At 37.9% G+C, this 21,049-nt stretch overlaps 1 protein-coding gene across 4 annotated transcripts in view; it reads left to right on the forward strand.

Moving 5' to 3' along the window:
- gdpd2 (glycerophosphodiester phosphodiesterase domain containing 2) overlaps positions 1-21,049 on the forward strand; it is a 135,585-nt gene that overhangs the window by 8,055 nt on the left and 106,481 nt on the right. For 2 of the 4 annotated variants that reach the window (XM_051934954.1, XM_028815833.2), the window contains exon 2: positions 16,536-16,721. The exons of 1 other annotated variant lie outside the window; for it this stretch is intronic. The gene's annotated coding sequence lies outside the window, so the exon portion shown is untranslated. Of the gene's footprint in view, positions 1-16,304; positions 16,407-16,535; positions 16,722-21,049 lie in introns of those variants that run through there. One more of the 4 variants, XM_051934953.1, reaches the window with a different exon arrangement.

Here is a 21,049-nt window from a genome sequence, read left to right on the forward strand (position 1 = left end):
GAATCTGTGGTCCAGCAACAATTAAAGCTACTACAAGTTTAATTTCAAAAAAGCCACAATTTGGTCAGGTTTATATACAGTATGTGATCACATAGAAGCAATGCAACATAGAATCAAAAGAGTTAAACGATCGGATTAGAAATTCTACAGCCAATAATGGATACAAATCCGTATGTCCAAAAGTAGGCTATCGCACTTTACACGAAATTTATCTGAAATACACGGACAAAGAAGTTTTCTTGGATTTCTTATATGGATCCGAAAGATCACGCTCGCATATATAATAAACCAAAAGGTGACGAATTATCAGCGATAATAGTTTCGAAAGATGGAGATATCAAAGACAGAGTTGATTTTCATGTTTATCCAAAAGCACAGCACAATTTGTCGCAAACAGCAGATCTAGGAAATGACTAGCGCATAGGGCCTGAATGGGGCTTGGTGAGCGAAGCAAACAGGGGGCAGAGCCACCTAGTATTTAAAAAAAAATCAAAAAACATTTCTCAGTTTTATAGCAATTTTTAATTGTTTAATTGGAAATTGACTGCACCACAGTTGTGTGTTTAAGACACTTTCTGCCATGTGGTTTTTAACAATTTGTTTCAAAGAATGGTGTAATTTGTTGATCATTTTAGACCTTGATGTGTTTTCCTTTTAACTTTCATATTAGCATCTCCAGTTTGATTGCAGTGATTTCTGTGTTCTTTTGGTGTTCACTTGAATTTTCTGACAGGGCTATGTTGTTAGGTTGTTTGGCAGCTCTGAAGTAGCTGATGTGTGTGCCAGACTAGCATCACCACCAGCAGAAGTTTTTCTTTATGCCCCAGGATAAAGTTTACAAATGGGTAAATAACTGTGAGTTATTCATTTTAAAATATCATGGTCTACTTTAAGCAGCAGTACTGTAGCAGGTATGTGGCTGGGTATTTCCCTTGGAGTAACCAGACATTTAAAAGAATCTCTGTGGGAACAGCATGACTATAAGGAGAAACTTCAGAATAAAAATGAATCACCGCTCAGTCATCTCCTCTTAGACACCTGGCACAGACAATTAAGGCTGAACTCGTAATCATAGTTTTGTATTCCAAGTAAAACTGAGTTTTGGAGTAGAATTAGCCCCATTAGAAAATACGTCATGTCTTTGAATGAAATATTGATAAAAATAGCCTTAAATTATATTATTTGCATGGTGCTACAGTAGGAGGAAATAAATTAACGAAGAAAGTTACAAATATTTTGCTTCCCAACAGAGAGCAGACCCACCGCATTCTCTAAAGGTTACAGTGCACATTGATTTGTTTTGACAAATATGTTGAATGTTGAAATAGAAAGTACAACAAGGTGTCAGCAGGCCTTTAGGGGAGCAATAATTGCAACCTTTGTTGTTCAAACCCACACCCAGTATGTTCACAGGTGTTCTTGTTTTGTGCTGTAGATGGGCTGGTGCACCATGATCTCTTAACATCAGCAGTTTGCTTAGATAAACAAAATAATTTTCGTTAAAGATGGTATAAAATGTACACTGAAACATAATGAAAGTAAAGTATAAACTCCATACTGTGTGTATACTTCACTGTCTTACAACTGTTGTTTAAATTTACATTAATCTTGCAGGATTTTGTTGGTTTCCTATTTTTATTGTGCCTCCAATACTACTGCTGCTACTAAAAATGAACGTATGTAACCCTTTTAAAATACATCTAAGAACCTTGTGACATTACTTACTATGAATAAGATCTGTATAAAAAAGTTGACTGGATTTCAGCCTTTGCAATAAAAATAATAAACTAGATCTGAAAATAGTAAATAGTTAATATTTTAATAAAATATTTGACACTGTAAGCCAAAGTCATTCAACAGAATATTTACAGCTGGACTCCTCTGTGACAGAAATTTTCTTTATTCCTGAAGAAATGTCTTTCATCCATTCACTTTCTGAACCCATCTGTCCATCCATTTCCAAATTGATTTCGTTCATTAGAGGATTGAGCAGAAGGCAGGAGCCAACCCAGGTTGGTATGCCAGTTTATTCTGGGGTACACACACACAAACACTCCCATATTTCCAGGCCAATTTACAACCAGTTAACTCCCTTACTCCAGTTAGGATCAAAGGGATGTGGAGTATACACTGGTGCAATGGGGCATGGCAAACACCAATGCAGAACAAGGTGCCATTCCACCACAGGGCACAGGCACAGGCACACACTCATTCTCATCAGACCAATTTAGAGTTGTCAGTTAGCCTATTTATTCCAGTTAAAGATCTCAGGACTTGGAGTCTATCTGGCACCAGTCACATTACTCATTCCAACTCCCATACCTATGATCACTAACTTCAAGTCACCAATTAGCCTAAAATATATGTCTTTAAGAGTTAACAGGACTGGCTGTTAAAAAAACTGGGAGAAAACTGAAACTCACAGACTCAGTGTCAATCCTTATTTTGAATTCAGTCTCCTGGAGTTATGAGATAGCAGCACTAACCATGGAAACAGCATTCCATACTGAAAAACAATTAAAAACAAAAAAATATAAATAAATGTAAAAATTAAACCAAACTTATTTTATTGTGTTCTTATGCATTTGGTTTCAATACCATAAGTACAAAATCACAATAATACCAGGCCATGTTCTCCTGTATTTTCCACATCTCAGGGACTGTTAGTCTGGTATGATCGTTTACTTGGTGTTCAGTGATGTCTATTGCTATGGGGGTTTTGCACTCAAAATCCCATTTCCACATCCCCATTAATGGCTTGAACTGAAGCCATTCAGTTCCCAGTTCACCTTCAGTTGCTCCAGTGTGATGATTGTACCCTTCATGTGCCACTGGAATACACTCCTGCTTCACTGAGCATCATCATTAGATTAAGAATGAAAGAAAATAGATGGACTGAAGGATCTAGTGTTTGTGGTGATCCAGTTTTCATTTCTTTTTTGTCAAGTACTTTATTTATTTAGTTGATTTTGATTAATTAGTTTCACTTCACTTAAATATTTCCCATTAAAATTGACTACTTCATGTGCATAAGTGTTGCATGCTTAGAGATCTGGGCAATTCAATCAGCAAGTTAACTGCCACTTAAACAGTGCTTGAATAATTCTGACACATTTTTAAAAAAAATCTCCAATCTCTGGACAACTTTTGGACAACTTTGGAGCCTGGGGCCAAATGCTGAAGCCAGTCAATGACTTAGAGCAGTGTTGAATGAAGAAATACAAAAAATAGTAACTCTCACTGAAATCCCTGATTTAGTGAAGTAAGTGTGCTCTTAATGTGTTATTTTATTGAGTGTATAATTGTTCTTGGCTGACATTTGAAAGGTTAACAAATTTGTCTGCAATCATACAATCAAAGACACTTTATAAAGCAACATGCCATTCATCTAAAGCTAGTGTAGGGCCCATCTCAGTAGTATAAGACACAAGGCAGAAACGAATCCTGGATAGGGCTTCAGTCCATCATGATGAACACTCAGTTCCCAATACCCACACTCACTTAGAGATGATGTATCATCAATGTCTTCAGGAAATGACAATAAAACCTATACTAACTGGCAAAACACCCAGGCAGACATAGAGAAACATGCAGAATCTATGAACTTTGACACCACCCAGGCCAGGATTCTAAATCAGGGCTCTCCTGACCATTAAGTCACCTTGCTGCCTATGAATTGGAGCCTCTGCCAATTAAAAACTGCATGCCACATCAATGTGAGAAGAAGAATACAACTCCTGGAGATTTTCCTTAACTTACCAGTCTCATCTGAACACATAGTAGTGCTTTGAAAATATTCAACTAATAAAGCAATCCAGAATCTTCATTTGATGTGTATGGTCTAGAACCATTTCTAACCTATTTGGTGCCAGGCAAGACAATCTGCTCCCCCCCGACCACCTTCTTCATACCACCATACACCGACACACACACACACACACACACACAATATACTACTAACACTGGTTACTCGGTTATTTATTTTAAAATTAATAAATGTAAATATAACAATCATAGAACATTAGAACTCTTTTGTATGTAAATTGTATATGTACCAAAACATTCAAAACTTATTGAGAACAATAAAATAACAACATAGAACCACTTTGCATGTAAATAGCCAATTTAACAGAATCTAGAAACTTTACATAGAGAAAGGAAGTACAACAAATAAATGAAATTAGAAACAAGTCGCTGGTAAATGGAAGGACTTAACATTGCAAAAAAAGATTTTTTAAAATCGGACATGCCTTGACATTCTTGCAGTACAATCATTTTTAACATCATCATCATATGATATATTCCTAGTGGCCACAATGTCCCTACTGCAGTGCTAGTGTTCAAGCAGAGGAAGAAGAAGAGGAGGGGATTGTGTGTCCATCTGGCAGGCTGCATGTCACTTGGGAAGTCCGGGGGTGAGTTCTTACTTCTGGTCCTGGCAGTGGCTATCTGCCGAAGTTGAAGTGGCTCTGTCCTCACTGTCACATGTGTGGCACACAGATAACGTGGAGGCTAAATGTCGCACGAGATGCCTGGCATGCTGCCTGCACTAATGTATGGAACAGCACACCTATTGTGCTGTGCAAAGTGCAGACAGTGCAGGTGCTATTGAGACACACGACATAAACATTTCTTTGTGCTCCAGTCCATTTTGGACACATTTTACTAAACAAAATAAAGATAGGAATCTCTACAGAGAACAGCCCTGACCTCTAGAGGGCTCTTGCCTGGACAGCCTATGTCCAGAAATGACCTCGGTATGGTCATTGCAACTACAAAGCTGTACAGTATGTGGTGTTCTGGACATGGTGCAGGCTCTGGCTTTGGATATTCAGAGCATTTTTCATATTCAACAGAGCTACAGTGTTAGCTAGCTGAAGTCTCTTAGCATAAAAGATCTTTTCTTGGAGAGTGACAACACGTAAGTAAGAATTCTATTGTGCACCGTTCATGTGACAATACTACTCCTACTACTCTTATTGTTGTTTTAAGTCCTTTGAGCATTTAAAAGGCACTGCATATAAATAACAATATTTTTGTTATTATTAGCACAATTGGTGCAGTGGCAGTGCTGCTACCACGCAAGAAGGAGACCAGTTTTTTTTGTTCCATGTCCTCCCTGTGTGGAGTCAGCATGTTCTCCCCGTGTCTGCGTGGGTTTCCTTCTACAGACCAAAGATATGCAGGTTATTTGGATTGGTGATGTTAAATTAGCCCTAATATTTCTCTGTGTGTGTGTGTGTGTGGTATGTGTGTGTGTGTTCACCCTGCGAAGGACTGGTGCCCAATCCAGGGGTTGCTCCTGTCTGTGCTTTCTGGGATAGGCTCCAGCCCCTTGTGACCCTTCTCAGGATTAAGTGGGCTTAGAAAATTATAAGGTATTATTAACACTTTGCATTTGACTTCAAATGCCTGTTCAGGACACTAAAACATTTTGCTGTACAAGACCATTTATGCTGCTCAAGTATTTTACTTAAGCAATTAAGCCTTTAAAAAAAAAAGAGCTGGGATGTAAATTAACCTCTAGTGATTTCCAGGCTTCCTCCTTAGCCACTCAGCGGACCACCCTCCTTGAATTATTGTGTAAATGCCTTTTTCAAATTGTGATATCTGTAAACTCTGAATGTTTACTTCCTAAAACTCTTGACAAAGATCTAGGATTTAGTTACAAATTTCCAACATTATGAATGGTTAGAAACATCTGTCTTTCCTACTTCAGATACTATAGACGTCATTTTTAACACCACAGTGACAGTAGCTAAGCATGTCAGCTTTTCTTGCAGTTTAAAGGTCCCTAAAAGCAGCACACATGAGATCTCTTTACATCTGCTGTTCACCCAGGTGCTGGCTGGTTATTGCCTGGCCTCGGCCTTGTCTCTATGGATTTCCTGTGCTTCTGCTGCTATGGATGTGTGTAATGAATTAACCAAAGTAAACAAAACATTTCAATGGTCCATTTCCCTGCAAGGCAGCATAATCACATTTTTTAACTTTAGAAATGATGAAAAATGCTACTTGCCCTGTGTGCTTACATCATCGACTAATTACAAGATGACTTTCAATCTATAGATACAGTGCGGTATGTCTTTTAAAAACCCATAAAAGTGGACCATAGTGGGCAATGCTGTGTAACTGCCAGCATGTACTAGCAATGCATGTGATGCCAATGGGCAATCATTATCAAGGCGATTCACTTTCAGATGGTATAAGGTTAGGACAGGCTGCTCCAAACTGTGAACATGAGAAGGATATGTGATCAGAGGACAGGAGATGTGGTGATCTGTATTGGGTGAATGTTTCACTGTAAACTAGTGGGCTACACATGGGGCTATGGCCAGCGGAGCTGTCATACCTCCACAGGCCTGAGTTCAACTCAAGCCTAATCAGTAAGTCAATGGAGTGTGGATATTGCTCCTGGGATAGTTTTCATTGAGTGCTCCTGTTGCCTCTCAGTGTTAGATTAGCTGGTGACTCCAATCTGGCCTAACTTGAGGGTAGGGACAAGTCTATCCTGTCATGTGTTAAGTGCAATGAGGGGTAGGCTGTGGCTCTGGATATATTTACTATGCTGTAATTTAAAAAGTGAGTGTACAAAATGGTTTTTTTGTATATGTGTGAATCTGTGGAGCAGACTGCTAAATAACAGACAGATTGCTACTCTACCTCCCAGAGAAAAAGTGTAAAATGAAATGCACTGTTGCAGCACTCAATTTAATATACAGTACATCAGAAATTTAAATAAATGGCTTGCTTTCAGGTATCAGAACATGTTTGGTGATTTTATTTTCTTGTTACATACTGCAAAGGTGCTTTACAGCTTAGACTAGCCTTAATAATGGATGAAGCCAGAGACATGCTGGAACCCGGACTGGAGGTCTGTTTAGCACCTAGTTCACAAGTACTTGTTCACACTTTTTGTCACACCATACTCATCTGCGTTGCTTTGCTCCAATGTGAATCAGCTCACATCGACTACAGCTTAAGTTGGCGTTTGGTTTCCACTATATTCATGGCAACAAGCAGGCAAAGGTAATGTTTCTAATGGGAACAAAGCCTAGGGTGTGACAAATATGTTGCCACACTGTGCTGAACAATGTTTTAATGAGCTATGATATGCTTGAAAGCTATATTGCCAGAATATTGAAAAAATACTAGCCTAAAGTTCATTTCAACAATCTGTAGCCCTCATAAATAACAAGCTTTACAGGATTTAACTCTCCCTTCAACAACATCAACACGACCTTCATCATATTAAATATATGATATGATATGATGATATGATATAAATCATGTGAATTTCCCCTTGGGATTAATAAAGTATCTATCTATCTATCTATCTATCTATCTATCTATCTATCTATCTATCTATCTATCTATCTATCTATCTATCTATCTATCTATCAGCATGAAAATGGATGTTATTAAAGTGATGCCTGTTGAAACACTGTACTGACAAAATAGTATTTCTCTTAAACATACTGCCTTGTGTTAAATAGAGACGTGTGCTACTTTATACTAATCACACAGTGTCACTATGGAAAAGCAAGCCCCTTTTCTTCTACAAAATACTTAAAATTATTTTAGATGGACAGAAAAACTGCCCAAAATGCAAAAACCATTAAAAATCAGTGGTCCTGTCTTGTCAACATGTTATAACATTAGAATGGAGAAAGTGTTTAGTAATCGTAGTAGTAGTAGTAGTAGCAGTATTGTTATGTGCAGGGAAATGTTTACTAGCTTGTTGAACCATCATGTAACATCACCACGATAAACTGCACTTTATTAAATTCTATAGATAATGCAAATCAGCTTACCTGATATTCAGTTGCGCTCCTAGTTTGAAAGATCTTGTGGAATAATCACTGAGAAAATGTACAGGATAAAACTGACCAAAAATATAAGACAAAAAGCCTCCAGAATATTAATTTTAAGACTAGTGTTTTATAGAGTTCATCAAGTAAAACGTCACATCCAGTTCTCTTGTGCCTTATTGATTGCTATAGATTTTTTTTTGACTTTACAGGTATGAGGTGGCATGGTGGTGCAGTGGGTAGCACTGCTGCCTCTCAGTTCTCCCAGGTTCACTTCCCAGGTCCTCCCTGCGTGGAGTTTGCATGTTCTCCCCGTGTCTGTGTGGGTTTCCTCCGGGTACTCCGGTTTCCTCCCACAGTCCAAAGACATGCAGGTTAGGTGCACTGGAGATTCTAAATTGTCCCTAGTGTGTGCTTGGTGTGTGTGTGCGCGCCCTGCAGTGGGCTGGTCGCCCTGCCCGGGGTTTGTTTCCTGCCTTGCACCCTGTGTTGGCTGGGATTGGCTCCAGCAGACCCCTGTGACCCTGTAGATAGGATATAGCGGGTTGGATAATGGATGGATGGATTTACAGGTATGTGTTTAACATGATTCTGTATGCAATTGACACAGAAAAATACTGTATGCAGTGCAATTATAAATGTAACGGTCTCCAGTTTACATAAATGCAGTATTTTAGTCAAAAGAGGTCAAGCTTCAGTTTTTTTTAAGGATGTCTTCATGGCTTAATTTAATTTGTTCTATTTATACTTTTTTTTTGTGGTGGTCACTATTTCAGTGAGTTTTACTCTTGTGGACTACCGTACTATTCAGCACAATTTTATTCTGTTGCTTCTTTATTCATGAGATTCCTTTATCTAGATGACTTACAAAAATGAATGTACATACCACACATTAAAGTAAACAGGAAGAATATCCAAAGACAAACAAAAGAGAACAAAATTTAAAGTAGAGGACAAGAATCTTAGTGGCACAGTTAATCCCATAAAAGTCAAAGACTGGTTGACTGATGGTAAACAGGACTGGCATATAATGTAGATGCGTAGAAGGAGAGAAGATTGGGACAGTCTAAACAGTCCCATAATGCTTTGTAAAGAGATGTGCCTTTACGATGCTACTTAGAGCAGTTCAGAGCATCATGGGAAGCTAGATCCCTAATCCAGCGTTTCTCAAACTTTAAGTACTCTAATTATGCAATTGTTGTATTGTATTGCATTAAAAGTGGCATAGTTAGATCTGGACCACCCTATATTTGCGACCTGAGTTTTCATAACAGTTTTAATCGCGCCCCCCTAACAGTTTTTTTGAAAGGAGCCCACTAATACCAATTTGTTATTTTTGAATTAATGATATATTATAGATGCATATTTTATTATGCCTACTTAACTTTTATCGACATTTACCTAACTCTATATTTATTTTTCAGAGTGTAGTTTAAGTTAATTTGTTTTGGTTTTAATAAATGTATTTTTCATATTTTCAATTTTTGTTTTCTTTTTTTTCACATCTTCGCGCCCCCCTTTTTGTTACTTCGCGCCCCCCCTAGGGGGGCCCGCCCCACAGTTTGAGAACCACTGCCCTAATCAATGAGCTACAGCTAAACAACAGCTCTCTTTTTTAGCTGGTCTTTTTGAAAGCGGTCACCTTTTCAGTCACTTTATGCTGAAAATGTTTCACAAATCTCAAAAATGTACAGTATACTATAGTCAGATTTTGGATCTGCTTTTTTGGGGGGACACAACACCCAGCCTATAGTGCACACATTCACACCATTCTTCCAAATCAAAGCCTTTTCATGACCCAACAGCCCTGAGAAGTAGCTCCTGTTGAATGTTCTTTAACTGTTGCAGCACCAACTCCATCAGACTTTCTGATCGGGTTTGTCCTTGAGTTTTCATTAGCCATCCCTGTCCAGCTGAGAATGAATAACTCCCATTTCTACTTTGCAATTTAGATTTGAGATTTCTTGACTCTTTGGGATGTAACAAGGTTTCCAGTGCCCTACTCTCTTTCAGTTCTCTTAACTTGTATATTCTGTCATGCATGCTTGTCCCAGTTTCTCAATATTTCTGTGGGAATAAATCTATATTTCATTTATCTAGAATTCTAAATCATTTTGTTTGTAAAGCATGTGCCAAAACCACTTACTTTGGTTAATAATATGAGATATCGAGTTATGTGTGCCAAGAGACATTAATTCAAGTGTTCTAACTGTGCCATCTTTATTTACTCATTGAAGCTGGGCCTGCAGAACCAGCTTAAAATGCGTGTCCTGGAGCACAAACTTCACTAGAGCACTATGGCATCCTGCTGCTGCTCTGTGAATGGAGTTTGGGAAGATTATGTTCTCTGGCACAACTGCCAATTCTCCAGGTTCCATTCTGTTCCTATCAATTAAGAAACACTTAAAAAAAGGAGAGAGAGGCCAAACTGGCTTCAGTGGAAGAACTGGATAACACACAGCACCCAAAACAAAAGTAAACAGGCTGGACAGGTTGTGTTTGTTCAGTGGCTGCCAGGCTGTCACTGCCTAGAGGGAGAACTTGAGACTGGGATGGTGTGCATGCCTATATAAGTACACTTGTGGGCTCTCCTCAAATAATCCAGAATAGGTGTTGTTTAATATACAATTATAAATTACCTGACCTATACTAATTTCTGATGGGTTTATCTGAGTCATGCTTTCTGAAAAATAATGAAACAATAAATTGACTTGCCAACCTGCCAAGATAAGCACAGATATCAGGAAGGTTGTGGTCTTAGTGAGAAATATTATATATGCATGTTTGTGCATGCCCATGTGTCAGCCAGCTCAGACATTTTAATGTATTTGCATAATGCATTTATATAGTTGTTAGTTTGGGCCTAATGCCAGTTTCTGTAATTGAAAAGAAGCCTAATAGTCAAAACACATTATATAGGAAATTTCCATTATAAAAATGCCCAGTGGCATTCAATGGGTCAAAATTCCATACGGCAGGCTTTAGCATGGCATACATTGAATGCCTGTAACTTACCCCAGTTGACTTCATCTAATCCACATGTGATACTTCAGTGTTTCTATGGTAATTTACAAAGGACAGATAATTGTACTTTGGCACAAACTGCCCAGTCACAGGAAACGACACTGCATGATACTCCATGATCCTTGGTGCAAAGATTATTATGGCACAGTTATGACTTTGTTATCGTAATCATCATAATTTAACAAAGGAATATTGTACTCTTAGAATTCTTTTCACGTGACATCATTAAAAGCTACATTGCCTGCAACTTCATCAAGGACTTTATCTTGATTGAATATGTCAACTTTCATTATAGGCATATTATATATTATTGCAGAATAATTTCTTATAAAAATATTTCTCATTATTAAAAAAGCAAAAACAGGAATACATGTAGGCAATGCAGTAAATCAGTTGAATGTTCTGCAAAGGTTATTCATCAAGAAGTCATTTTATTAACTTTAACTGAAATTCCAACCTACCAGACTGCTCAATCGGTCCAGTCCAGTCCATTCCTGGTTATTCTTATACAGCACCTTCCCACTTTAATACCTGCCTCTGCTATATCTTAATTACAAATATGGTTAAGTTTGGAAATAATACAAAGTGGTGTGGAAAAACATTCTCAGAAAAACAAAATGCAATGCTGAAAGAAATACATTTTTTATTAAATGAAGACCAATGTTTATTAAACTGTCCAATGTTACTCATCCAGTATTTTGCCTCATTAAAGCAGTTAATTCCTAAGGGCAACATGTAAAGGGGCAAAAGGTAGCAATGGCATCATAAAAGCGGTATTAGAGTTCAATAAATAAAGTGGATTCACAAAGTATTCAGACTCCTGATGAATCATGAGAGAAGGCCCTTGGTGGGTGAAGTGACCAAACACTCGATGGTAACTCTGGCTGAGCTCCAGAGAACATGTGTATAGATGGGAGAAACTTACAGAAGGACAACTATCACTGCAAGACTACACCAATCTGTGCTTTGTGACAGAGTAGCCAGAAAAGTAAGAAATTACTAAAATACAATAATGCAGAAACTCCCTTGCAGTTTACAAAAAGGCATCTAAAGGACTCTTAGACTGTGAAAAACAAGAATTTCTGATCTGATGAAATGTATAGAGGAAACCAGGCACAGCTCATCACTTGTGCAATACTCTTCCAACAGTGAAGCATGGTGGTGGCAGTGGGGTTGTTTTTCAGCAGCAGGGACCTGGAAACTGGAACTGAGGAAGCTGACTGAAGCAAAGTACAGAGACACACTTAATGAAAACCTGCTCCTGGATACTCTGGATCAAGGACTGGGTTGAAGGTTTACCATCCAACAGGGCAATGACCCTAAGAACAAAGCAAAGACAATACAGGAATGGCTTTGGGACAACTCTGGGAATGCCATTGAGTTTGCCCAACCACAGCTTGGACTTGAACCCAATCAAATATGTCTGGAGAGACCTATAGCTGTCCATCGAAGGTCTGATTCCAACCTCAGAGGACTTGAAAGGACTGGCTGAGAATATCGGCAGAAATCTCCAAATCCAAGTGTGGATTAAAGCTTGTTATGTCATACCCAAGAAAACTCTGTAATTACTGCCAAAGGGGCTTCAACTAAGTACTGAGTGAAGGGTCTGAATACGTGAGTCAATGAGACATTTCATTTTTTTATTTTTAACAGAAGTTTGCTAAACTTAATAATTTAAAGTTTGCTAAAAATGCTAAAATCATGTTTTTACTTTGCTTCTTGATTAGAAAACAATTTAAATGACATTAGAACAAGACTGCAGTGTAACAAACTATCTAAATCTGAATGTCTCAAATTCATATGATTTCTTTATTTGTTGTTTTTAAGTTCAGTAACAGATAAAGTGCTCTGTTATACTAAACATTCATCATTATAAGAACATGTATGTCAGAAACCAACACATTAATTAAACCAACTATGCTGCAATGGTCATACTTTTTAAAAGGTGTTGCCGCCTGATGACAACCACTGGCACATGCCCTCTTGTGCTGCTGTTACAGAAGCTACATGTGTAACACTTAGATGGACAACTTGATATTGTCAACATTTTTTGACGTTATTATTAGTTTGACCCCTGAAGTCCTTTTACATAAAGTCAAAGGAGACCAGGGCAGCTGTTAGGCTGCCTTTCCCCTGTTAGACAGCAGCGCTTTAGTAGTTCTACGTGAGTCCATTTTTAATATCATCTCTCAGCTTGAAGTAAATCATCTGTCTTCTTGATGTATTTCAGACAGGGCATGTATACTGTACGAGTATATGATAACTAAACATTCTATTTGAGACATCTTTGTTGCCACCCTGCTCAAATATTGGGGAGTCCTTTATTATTAAATTTGTTTAGTCTTGAGCAGAGGACAATCCATGGGGACCTAATCCAGGTATTTGAAGTCATCAAAGGCATTGATAAAGTAGATCCAGCAACATTTTTTCAGCTTAAGGGTGAATCACATACTTGAGGACATCACTGGAAATTAAGAGGAAGTGATTTAAAACTGAAGCCAGGAATCACTTCTTTGCGCAAGAGTTGTGGGAATCTGAAAGAAACTACCAAGACATGTAGTTGAAGCAGACGTCTTGACAACCTGTGTGGTGTAGCGGATTAAGACTTTGGACTTCAAACCCTGAGGTTGTGGGTTCATATCCTGCTACTGACACTGTGTGACCTTGAGCAAGTCACTTGACCTGCCTGTGCTGTAATAGGAAAACCACAACAATGAAACCATGAATGTTTTAAGTCACCTTGGAAAAAGGTGTCAGCCAAATAAGTAAATGTAAGAATCAGGATGAGATATTGGGATCATCTTAACTATTAGATAAACAAATGGGCTTGAATGAGTGAATGGTCTCCTCTCGTTTGTCAAATTTCTAATGTTTCTTTATATTTACTAGACAGATATTTACGTCATACTGGCATGTATAGGAGATCTACATTTACTAGAGTGGGTTTCCTTTATTTGTATCCCCTGTCTACCATTTGTTCTCTACTAAGCCACCTTAATACCCTTTCCATCCTGTCAAAACTTTACAAATTACTTAGTTAGCCATAATGTCATTCCTTTTTTTAATAGTTCTTCCCATACCAAGCACTTGTGTAAAACATTTTAATAAAGATAATAACACTATAAAAAAGGATAACAGCAGTGCTGTACAGGATACAAAATACATTGTTTTTAAGAATAGGTACACATTGCCAGATCATTTGGCAAATCCATTTTGGCACAGTGCACATATGTACAATATGTGGGTGTGACATTCAATTGAGATGAGATTTGTTCCAGCCTGGCACTGGGGATCCATTGACTCTGACCAACAAGTTTTCAAACAATGACTTTGGTTTCTATTTATGCATTATAGAAATGTCTTCTTGAATAATTGATGAAAAGCACGAGAAAAAAAATCTTAAAATTAAGTGTTCCATATTAAAATGCAGGAATAGCCAAAATATAGTAAGAGAAAGGTGAGTCTGAAGCCATCATAAAATATAATTCAGTTTAAACTCTCTGTGGCAAAGTCCCACAAGCGTTATTACCCTTATTGCTTAATGGCAGAATTAAGCTTTGTGATCTATTGCCTAAGGAGGAAAACTTGACAGCACAAGGAACCAGAATCAAATCCTGAACTGCTGTATGACTAATCATTTAGCCTAGCTGTGCCCCCACTTAAATAATATCCACATTGTCTACAAAGTCATCAAGAAACACCTGGGAGTAAAGTACTGCAAGAGAGATGACACAGCTTAAAAAATAAAGACTGAAAGATGGAGAATGACTGCCTAAGAAAGCCTGAGGATTAGAGTGCTCTACGATGTATATCTTTTTGCTTGCTTTGGATTGAATGTAATCAGGCTTACATCTTAAGTGAACACTGGGAAATCTTTTAAATGTTCAGTACTTTAATCTCCGATCTGTTTAGGGAAAAGTGCACATAAAATGTTTGCAATCTGACTTAATACAATTTAGAAGTTACAGAAGGCCAGAGCCTATTATGCTAACCTTATGCCTTCTATAGTGACTAAAAGGAAGACAGAGGGTATGATAATTAGCGTTGGTAAATGTTAGAGAGTCATCTCTATCCTAAATTAAAAATTCCATGAGTCCATGTTAGAGAGAAAATACAGAAGTAGTTATTAGAGGGTTGTGCGCTACATTTGTTTATTCAGTGCCCTGGAAATAATCTGCGACACTCATTTAGAAGAAAGGTGATGGAGGATGAACAGAAAGCCAGGTAAAATTCTCCAAGCATCCATCCTGGCAGCTTAGAAAACCCATGGACTGTATCTTGAGACCTGCAAGGCAAACACATAGGGTAGGGGACACCAGGAGCACTTAGCCCTGTTAGTTTGGGAGTGCAGGGGGACCTGAAGACTCACCAGAGGGAGATTTGAGAAAGTAATTTTCTGGGACTACCCATGAAGTTACTAGCGAGCAAGTCCTTAGCCATAATCCAGCTGAGGCTGGATTCTGGAGGTGAGTTGGGACAAAGGTTTAACCCAACAGGGTTGTAGTTTGGCCAGACTACAGTATGGGAATTATTTGTGCTTGATTTTGCCTAGTTTGATGAATAGCCTCTTTTCCTGGTTAGGGCGGTACACAGGGTGCTGTCCATCACAATAAACAGGATAGATAGGTATAGAAGGTGTTACAAAAAATGTATAGATATCTTTCAGTATTCAGTAAAGATATTCTTTCACTATTTTTACTGCTCCTAGCCTAGTTGAGAACAGCTTCAGGAAATTGTTTTCTCTGTTTTGTTTCTTGGTGTGAATTTGTCATTTCTCCAAAGCAATCCTCCACCTCCCCATCAGAACTTTGTGTTTTGTTTCTTGCTTTTGTACATCTTGTTTCATAAAGAAAAGTGATGGCTTCCAAGATATTAAGCTGTCAGCCAGAAACAATAGAAATGAAATGAAATGGAATGTGGAAAGGGCTGGGGCTTTAGTGAAGAGAGTATATACTGTTTTATTTTTATAATTTTTGCTGAGAAAAGAGAAACTAGAATGTGAAAACAGCAGGAAAAAACAGTACTTGTGTCAAGTGCTGCAAATACTGCAGCAAGGATTCACACATCAGATCCTATGTGCTGGCATTTATCATAAAGAAAGTCAAATCTCCTCCTCAACTAAGACAGCAGGGAAAGCAAAACATGGTCAATCCAGATAAGCCAGAATGTTTATTCAAATAAGTAACCAGAAACCAAAACAAAAACGCTTACCTTTAAGCTAGTAGGACAGGTCCTGAAAGTCACTTAATGTCCTTAAAGAAATCCCGCATCCTATGAGGTTCAACTGCATTACTAGCATAGGGGTGCTAGGAGTGGGGGGTCGGGGTATGGGGAACATGTTATTCCATGTCAAGTCCTGAATGCACCTTTCTTGATTTCAGAGACATTGTCTGATCTTGCCTTTTAAATCCTAATTGTTTTTCTCACCCTCCCACGTTCCTAAAAATCTGTCGCTAAGCTCTTCTTGGCACTACACAGACTTGGTCGGTTCATCTCTTGACAGCTAGGAGTGGCAGACGGAAGAGCAATTTTGCTACAGAGAAGCTAGAACTATCTGAAAGTAGGTGAATGGTGTGACGGAAACAAGAGGTTCATGTATGTTAACAATTTTTCTCATGCAGTAGCTGACTGCCTCTAGTGTTCTCACTTTGTGCTTTTATCTAACAAACGTATTCACTGGGAATCTGTTCTCCACCACAGGTATAGAAGTTATCCGGATGAAGGTGCTTGTGACGTCATTCTCTGATGTTCAGAAGGCTCCTGCTTTAATCTCTAGAGGTAGCGGGGATGCTGGATTATTGCTTCAAGTGAGAAATTGGGTCACGTGTTATTCACTGACCTACTGAAGGTTTTGGGTCTCGTGAAGAAGACAAGGGTTTTGCTATGGTAAGAGGATTCTTTATGTTGCTTTCTTTCTATTAGGCCATGGGGTCAAAAAAAAGAGCTGGTGTGGGAGTTTGGGATAAAATTGCTGCTCCATAATACAGTGTGATTAATGCATACATGTTCGCTGACCTAAATTCTGAATTTAAACCTTTATCCAAATCCTTATTTCTCAGAGGTCCCACATTCCCACTTCTAAGCTTTTGTTACTGTCATCTTTCAGTGATAACAGAGCAGGCTGCTTTTTTATAATCCTTATTGTAGAAGGGCCAAAAGACAACTCATTCCTAACATTGTTTTGCGTTATGAGCAGTAGTGTGCTCAAAAGTGAAATAGTTTCATGTGTCTAGTCTTAGTGGTTATATGAATCACTTACAAACCTGCTAATTCCAAGATGGATTATAGGAAACCATCCCTGCTTCAGTTGGCACAAAGCAGGAAACGGTGCAGGAGAGGACACCAGTACATCAAAGGGCCCACTCACACATACCTCCACTGGAAATTCCAATCAACCTAGCCTGTTAATCTTTGCAAATATGGGAGGCAAACCAGAGTACCTGATGGAAAACCTACACAGACACAGAGAGAACATGCAAACATCGCCAAGGTGTGAGATTTTAACTCGGGACCCTGAATCTGTGAAACAGCAGCACTAACCGCTGCACTCCTGTACCACCTCTCATAGGCATCATCTCTCTCTCTCCAGGATTAGTAGTGTTCATAAATATGTTTAACCTTTTACTAAATTTCATGGGTTTAATGCAATATTAGACAGTAGTCTTTACTCAGTGAACTATCGTCATGCATTTGTTGAAACAGAATTTCTGGACTTTTGGTTTCTGAATGTCACCTTGGATTATGAGGCTGTCTTTCTGCCTGCCTTTAAGTCAGTTTTGGCCTGCTTATTTTATTTCTTGCTCTTAAAGGAATATATCATCCAAAATTAATGATAATATTTTTAGGTGTTCCTTACCCCGCATTGTTTGTAGTGATTCATGGAAAACAGAGGAATTCCTGGCACAATGGTTTTCAATTAGGAACAATGCTGAACAACTGTAAAACAATATCAAAACATACTCAGAAAATCCAAAAAACATGCATTTTGGCTAAATATTTTTAATAAATCATTTCCAGAAGATTCTTTCATGCCAATTCTAACAGGATCAAGTTTTTGAATTGGTGACTCACCTCTCTTTATTTTGGGTGGAATGTTCCTTTAAAACAATCAAGGTACCTACTGTACACTGTATGGTTTCAAATCTTCCATATTCTTTGTCCTATACTGTAGAACTGTATGTTTGCCAATACTGTAGATGTTTTCCGCCCATTACAGTTTTGGCCCTTCTTTATTGTTTGTCATTTCATCCTTTGGTCTTTATTTGTTATCTGTCCTTTACCATATTCTTTTTAATGTGTTTGATCCATCTTTTTTGATTAAATTTATATTCAATTTCTTTAAAAAAACATGAACGTTAGGCTAGCGTTCCATTTTATCTGTAAATAATTTACACTTTAAGATATAAGCTGAAACTCAGAGAAATGTTATTATCATGGAAAATACAGAAAGAGAAATGACATATAGAGTTACTCTCTATGTATTGTGTATCTCTAGTAGAGGGGCATTAGGAGATATTATAGCAATTAAAATTAATACCATTAATATACTGTACATAATAGTGACTATTAAGGGCTTTGCTATGTTATTGTTTAGTTTTGTAGCAGTCATTTTTTTTTATCATCACACTGTCATTGTGTGCATTCTTCTCATGGACATGGCCATATTGCTGCTAACAACAAACCCAGGTTGGTTGTCACCTGATGGGACAAATGTGGTATGACACTCAGCACCCTTTTTCCAAGTTTTGACTCTTTCAGCGTTGCACAAATGGTAGTTAGGGGCAAAAAATCTCATTTAGTACTTGTGAATTTTGGCTTGTTTGATTCTGACATCTCCTTTCATCTCTCATTTGGGTTTCAGCACTCGACTGTTTTTATTTCCTGATTAAGACACCAGCCAGGTCAAAGGTCATGCATTGCCTGCTTCCTTTACCTTGCTTATCTAGTGGTCCAATCTTAATGTCTTCAGACTTGGCTTTCCACCAAATTCACACTTAAATATCGTATTGCAGATACAATGTTAATTACATAATATTGTGATTGTTGAGACTTGTGGTGAGATATTTTATGCTGCATTATGGCACAGTGGTTGGTTGTGCTGCCTCCTGAACCGTTGGTTCAAATCCTAGACCACACACTCTCAGTGTGGAGTTTCCACAGTGTTCTTCTGTGTGTTGCTGTTGTTTGGAATCTTTAGGTGCTCCAGGTTTTCTTCACCATCACAAATGTGTGTAATTAGATTGACTGGAAAGCTTAAATTTGCCATGTGTGTATAATTGTGCCCAGCAATAGGCTGTTTTCCTGTGATAAAAGGAATAAGAACAGTCAATAATGGATGGAAGCACGAACAGTTGTGCTGTTGGCAGTTGAATTAATTTCTGTGAAGGTGGAATTGCTGTTTACTATAATCAGAAATGCAAAGCCTAGTGTGCGTGTACATGATTTACAGTTTAGAGGCTTGTTATAGCATGATGTTGATTATTAAATACGGTATTACATAGAAAGAGATTTAACTTTGTATTGCTTTGTGGACAAATAAGCAAAGGTTGCTATATTTGCATTCCATTAGAATTTTACCTTACCTCTTCTTTCCGAATTTTTATCATTCAGGTTTAGTGATTTCATTCCATGTGTAACGTCTGTTCTTTTGGGTTTCATGTCATTTGTATTGTTTCCTGAGTTAGAAGTCCTTTACACTTTGGTTTCTAAATTGAAACATCACATACGAATGACCCATTGGCTGTTGTCAACTATGTTCTGGGTGAAAATGTTAGTATCTTTATAATGCCAGCTTTCCACCGGAGTGGCTCCAACAGTTAAACATCCTAAAAAAGTCTCACAAGTGGCAGAGAGTTAAAGAGATGAGTACCAACAACACGATGCACGGTAAGCAGAATTCTGGCTTCAAAAGACTAAATATGGTGCCATGGAAAAGCTGAATCCATGGGAAATCTTAGGTGTTGTTTTCTTGGACTTGATGATAAATATACAGATCTGTGAAAATGTACCTGAAAATGGCAAGTATCTAATTAAAAGTAGGATATCAAGACTAATCTAAAGATTGGGGACAAATAGGATGATTAGGATGAACATTTTGCTATTTGACTTGGGAGATGTTAATTAAATGATGTAACTATTGTGGAAGAAACAAATGCTTCTTGTTTTCTACAGCTGAAAGAGAACATTGAGGTCTTCTTTATTAGGGTGCCTAAACCTCCTTACGTTTTTCTCAGATCGAAGGCAGTTAACAGTAGACTTAAAACTCAGCCGCACATAGACATTCTATCATGCTACTGATGTCCTTCAGTACATTTCCACAACCTTTGGAGGAGTTTTGATAATAACATACTTATCTTGCCTGCAACTAGCACAGACAAGCAGATGATGCTGCAAGTCTTAACAATACACTGCTTTCATACTGTATTTGACAGGACTTCATGTTTTGTAATTCCTTATCTGGGCTATGCTGGGATATGAACTACAGCAGCACAGCAAATGAACCTTTTATCATTTTTTTATTTTTATTTCATGATAGGAATTTGGCTGCAACACTTCTGAATAGTCATCAGTGCTGATCAGTTTTTGTTCAGTCAGTTGGTGCACTGATATTATAAGGAGTTTCTTTTATAATTACAATATTTTGTCTTTTTCAGAAGTGCTTATCACATTCAATGATTCAATCACTTCCTTTAGCATTATGCCAACTTCCCTCATAGAACTGTAAGCCATCTGTGCAACTGAAATTCATATATATATATATATATATATATATATATATATATATATATATATATATATATATATATATATATATATATATATATTCTTTTTTAAAATACACTACAGAATTATGTAAGAAATTGAATGGCTTTAGTTGAGCTGCATTTTTTGTTTAAGTGTTGCTCTGCATAATAGTTCAGCAAATAAGGTTTGTGCTGGAGAGGAACAGGCCAAGGGTAGACAGAGATCTGATATGCCAACAGAGAGACTGCAAACTCAGGACTTGATATTTATGCATTTGTTTGTTGCAAGGAGAAGTGTAGTGTTTAGTGATGCTGCCACAGTGCTACAAGGACAAGTGTTCACCTCCTGGCCCAGTCACTGTAATTTTTAATGCAGTCAAGCCAACTGGTCACCCAGAGTTCTAGAGATGCTTTCCTAGTCAGTAGTGCTTAACATTCAAAATCCAACTCTGAATGACTTTCACCCAATGC

Source organism: Erpetoichthys calabaricus, chromosome 12 (assembly GCF_900747795.2).
Source record: "Erpetoichthys calabaricus chromosome 12, fErpCal1.3, whole genome shotgun sequence".
Lineage (NCBI taxonomy): Eukaryota > Metazoa > Chordata > Cladistia > Polypteriformes > Polypteridae > Erpetoichthys > Erpetoichthys calabaricus.